The sequence below is a fragment of the Cephus cinctus genome, unplaced genomic scaffold (genome assembly GCF_000341935.2).
Source record: "Cephus cinctus unplaced genomic scaffold, Ccin1 Ccin1_scaffold0430, whole genome shotgun sequence".
Classification (NCBI taxonomy): domain Eukaryota; kingdom Metazoa; phylum Arthropoda; class Insecta; order Hymenoptera; family Cephidae; genus Cephus; species Cephus cinctus.
This window is the reverse complement of record NW_014333111.1, coordinates 13,036-18,617: the sequence shown is the minus strand read 5'-3', so window position 1 is coordinate 18,617 and position 5,582 is coordinate 13,036.

The following is a 5,582-nucleotide window of genomic DNA, read 5'->3' as shown; positions in this document are numbered from 1 at the left end:
CGCTACAATCGTACTCTGAAGGAGCGTATGTGGCGTTACTTTACACATAGAAACACGCGGCAGTACATACAAATTCTTCAGAGCCTCGTGGAATCGTACAACAAGACACGCCACTCTGCGATAAGAATGCGTCCAGTTGACGTAACCATGTATAATACCGGTAAGGCTCGTATGAACCTATCTATGAGGTACGCATCAGCGAGGACGCGGTTCCCTAAATACAGTGTCGACGACCTGGTACGCATCAGTAGCGCTAGGAACCCTTTTGCGAAAGGTTACGAGGGTGGGTGGACTCGAGAGATTTTTAAAATCGTACGCCTAGGTACAACGAGGGAACCGCCCGTCTACATCTTAGAAGATCTTGCCGGCGAGGAGATTGACGGTATTTTTCACGAAGAGGAGCTCGTTCGAGTTCGCAAGGACATCGCAAAGGACGCGTTTCTCGTCGATCGTGTAATAAAACGAAGCGGTCGTGGGAAAGCCCAAAAAGTACTGGTCAGTTGGGTCGGCTACCCCGAGAAATTTAATTCGTGGATACCGGCATCCCGCTTAGAAAACAATGAAGGACCAATTTTATCTCGTTCTTCCTAGTAACAGCAGTGTGTCGTACTATCCCGAAAATAAAACTACCAGCGTTACAACGCATCTACCGCATCAGATCGATTTACACGGGGCATGGGCTATTGCTCTGGTCGAATTACAGATCCCTATGACCTTTCTTCACGTATCCCGCAGCGCTAAAAGACTGGGATCACGTGGGCGTGGTCACCACCCGCACCAAACCGCGGAAGAACCACAAAGAACCGATAGTGGGTCTTATGATGACGGGTTCTAACGTGGTGCACGGTGTTTATGATGACGTAAAGACACTCCTTGACGAAATAAGCGCTACCAGGGTTATGAAGGGCCGTCTGAAATTAGAGCTCTGTAGAGGCGGTTACGCAAGCGTATCGTTCGTCTCTACCGATAACGATCTAGACGACCCGCACGAACTGAGACTCTGCCGATCTCTGGCATGCATCCTAGGTTTTCCCGAATCGGTCGTGGTCGTTGACGAAATAAACGCTACCAGGGCTATGAAGGGCTGTCTGAAATTAGAGCTCTGTAGAGGTGGTTACGCGAGCGTATCGTTCGTCTCTACCGATAACGATCTAGACGACCCGCACGAACTGAGACTCTGCCGATCTCTGGCATGCATCCTAGGTTTTCCCGAATCGGTCGTGGTATGGAAAGCAGAGCCCGTTGTGCTGGCCAATCAACCGGTTAGCCTGATCAACGCCCTACCTAAGATGCTTTTTGTTTACACCGATTTCTGCGAGCCGTATATCACCGGAGACGTCCAAACACCCTTGCTTCGCGTGGTTTCCCTGCAAGCGGATAACAAATACGCGTACGCCGCCATGAAAGGGCTCTCGTTTTCACCGTTAAAGTATATACCACTGATCCGCACGACTTTTCAAACGATCGACATCGATATAAGAGACCAACTAGGCGAACCTATACCATTCGAATCAGGGACGCTCTCCGTAACACTACACTTTAAATGGCTAGACTGATGGCTCATTACACTGATTAGTACGACTCGCAGATCGGTGGGGGATATTCCACGAAATTTCGGGTATTAGCGGGGTCACGTTATAAGCGAGGATATGGTATTGGTAGCTTTCTCGGTGGTCTGTTTCTGCGTGTGTTACCTTTGCTATCGAGAGGAGCCCGAGCCGTCGGTAAGGAGGCGGTGCGCGCGAGCATGAATATCTTGACAGACGTCAGTGAGCGCGGCACTCCGCTTAAACAGGCGTTTCGCACCAGGGCTACCGAATCGGGTATTAATCTTAAACGTAAGGCGGAGTCGAAAATTGACGAGCTCATGAAAGGATCAGGCTATAAAGCTGTAAAACGATCACGCGGCGCCCACTCTGTCATCGGCGTCGCTGGAAGGAGCATCGCTTCAAGAGCTGCTAATAAGCGTAAGAGTAGTAAAAGAAGTAGTAAAAAAATAAAGTCAAAAACCAAGAAACCCAAAAATCGTTGTAGGGTCGCTAGTAAGAAAGTAAAGCGGAGGGTGCTGGATATCTTCCACTCGCACTCCTGCGAGTGTATGAAATCAGAGCTTGAGCTCTTTACACTACCACCGACACAGACCACTATAGAGAGAACGGACCGCATATATGAACACGCTAGACCTTTACCTCGGCCTTTGCGGTATATCGGAGCATACGACGGGTGTCTACGCAGCTGGTAGAATACCCCGAAACTGGTCGAAACCCGCGGCCATTATAGCCAACACGGACGATCATACGAAACCAGGAGCACATTGGGTTGCAATGTACGTGGACGCTGACGGAGCTGGCTACTACTTTGACAGCTACGGATTACCACCGCTGAATCATCACCACGCATCGAGACTCCGACGAAACTGTCGATCCTTCCGATGAAACACTCAGCAGCTTCAGAGCGAGACGTCAACAGTGTGCGGCCAATTCTGCATGATGTTTTTACACTGCCTCTCTTCCAGCTTCTTGATGCATGCCTTCCAGAATGTGTTTAGTACTGATTTGCGGAAAAATGATAGAATCGCACGAGAGTATCAGTGTGCGGCCAATTCTGCATGATGTTTTTACACTGCCTCTCTTCCAGCTTCTTGATGCATGCCTTCCAGAATGTGTTTAGTACTGATTTGCGGAAAAACGATAGAATCGCACGAGAGTATTACGACGCTTTTGTGCGAAAGAAGCGTTTGGCGGATCGTCGGTATGCGCAAGATAATAAGATCTACGGTGGTGGTGGTGGTAGGGTACAATATTCGCGGTTTAAATCAGGCTACATGAGTTAATGCTTCCCTTTTTTTTTATGTATTACAATATGATTTTTAAAGTATAGAAACAGTAATAATGTATTGTAACCAATACATCCGAGGATATTCGTACCGCGGTAATAATAAGATCCCGCTAACCCGAATAACCCTAAATATCAAGTAATAACAATTCGTAGGCATCGCGACGCTCAATTCTTCCGCACCTCTCAGCCCCCCTGGCCTACCGTTGACGAGTATATAAACGGCGACGTTTCGCGACTCGAGCATTCTATCACCTGAGCTAGCTAGGTTACCTTTAGTATAGTAAACGAGCAAACCGTCTCGAGCAAGCGGGCAAACCGTCCCACTTGACCATCATATCTAGAGATACTTCTACTCTTGTAATCGAGCAAACCGTCTCGGGTACGGAGCAAACCGTCTTTTCTGCCAGATAGAATCAATCTCTGCATTTCAGTTGGGCCGTCACTTTGATACACTTGATCATTGTGCCGTTTCCGCTACACATGCCATCCTAACTTTATTTAAAGACTTGCACAACTAGCTACTTTGCGAATGAGACTTCTCACCTCGCCAAGATAGCAACGTTGTTTTAGATAGGACCACGTCTACCTGTGATCACGAGTTCCCTAGTGGAAGACTGCTCAACAGCACGACGCTTATATTCTAACGAGTCAACTCTGTAATCAAATTCCACTGGTCGGAGGCTGCTTTCAGACACGATTCCGTATTTCATAGAAAAACAACCAAATTCAAGATAGAATCACACGAGAGTAGACGCACCTATTATTTCCATTCCCGTCACGCATATTGTGTAGGGAAACCGCGTCTTACAATCATATTTATACAATTTACTTTCCGAACACTAATCATTTGTATATCTCATTCATAATCATTCTTACTTTCCGCTTGCGTATATATCTATTCTTCGCTTACTAACATCCAGCATTCTCAAGGCTGGATCTGCATACTGATTGTATTCCGTTGTAGGATAATATATTTTTCTTTTGTAATCTGTAAAACAAAATCTCACTTTTATTTGTTCCGCCTGATATTTTTTCTAAATTCCTAACAGTCGATTCTGGCTCGAACCCGCCTTTTTGGCACGATCCGGAGAACCGTATCGTGCGAATAAGGTTACAGTATATTTAATAAAATAGTAATAATATGTGTGTATATATCGTGACGTGCTGGACCACGAAAATGGCCCAGGGTCTGCTCGAATTAGCTTTCGCAACGCGGAGGGGAGGGAAACAAAGAGAGGGGACACGGTGTAGAATAAAGAAAAGAAAGTATAATTAACAAAGTACAGTCGTAGTATAAAGCAAAATAGTTAGTAATAAATATAAAACCAAAAGCTAACAGGAACATAAAAGAAAAGAAAAGAAAAGAGAATGCGGCGGCAGATTTGTGCACGCTCTATCACGTTAGTAATAAATATAAAACCAAAAGCTAACAGGAACATAAAAGAAAAGAAAAGAGAATGCGGTGGCAGATTTGTGCACGCTCTATTACGCATTGGCTCGCGCGGGCGCACGCGGCCTCGGGAGAATTTAAAGGGACTCGTTGGAGGGGTGGAGCATCGGGGAGGGAGAGGGAATCTATGGGCGCCAGCTACTTGTACGGCGTAGCACCGACGAGTGACCCAGAAAGGTCCCCGTTTATTTACTCATGGGGGGCTGACAGAGCTAGCGGCGGGAGAGGTGAGGGGATCTCAGGGAGGAAGGGACCGGAACGCGAAAATGGCTACTTTACAAATTACCTCGGTCACGGTGTGCAAGGAGGGCAGGTGGTGGAAAAAGGAGGGTACGGAGGGTTTCACAAGAGGGACGCAAAGATACTAAAACTAGGGCGCACGCAATATACCACGGGCCTCGAGTTGGTGGGCGAAAGGCCCGTCGCCAATATTAAAGAACTACTGAAAAGCCGGCCCACGTGGGGACGGCTGACGATGTCCTGAATGGGTCCACAGGAGCTACAGTGCAAATACTAAAGATAGGGATAGGGAAATAAAAAGGCAAGGAAAGGAAATAACGCAATCACTCCGTACTCACTCGCTCTGCACACAGTATCGTATCCCAGAAGGCACAATGTTCCCAAAGGGGCCGCACTTCTCGCTCTCACTCTCTCACTTTCACTCTTCTCAACGGGTTGTATCCGCACACTCGAAATCACACTCGCTCGCGTTCGCTATCTGGCTCGATGTGAAGTACGTTCCAGCTGTTTGGCCCTCGTGGGCCTCCAGGGCCTCGGTGATTGGCTGGGGTTGCTGAGAGGGCTACGCGCTTTGGCATTGGTCGGCAGTTCCGGCATGGCAGGACATTGGTCCTTTTCGGATGGGCTGTGTTGCCGGGCCTTCCAGGGCCTCGTGGCGGCAGCACGGCTCTGGCTTTGCCGGCACGCGTGCTGGATGCGCGCGCCGGTCAATATGGCGACCTTCAGGCCTGTGGAAATCCTTCCGTGCACGTCGGCGGTCTCGGTGGGAGGGGGCCCCGCCACTGTCACACGGGACTTTTTCCTGCACGTGTGACGGGACTGCACTGGGGCTGCATCTCTGGTGGCGATGGAGGTGGGTTGGTGGGTATCCATCCCGCGGACATCTTGATCAGTTGTTCCTCCTGTCCATGCCATCCCTGCCTTCCGTTGCCTCAGCCACGTAGCCACTCTCGCGGTCCATCCAGGGATGCTGTGTCCTCGTGGCAAGTTCACGACGATGTCCTCGATGCGGGTGTTTGTTATTGCTCCTCGAGCCAGTGCCCTACGGGGGGGG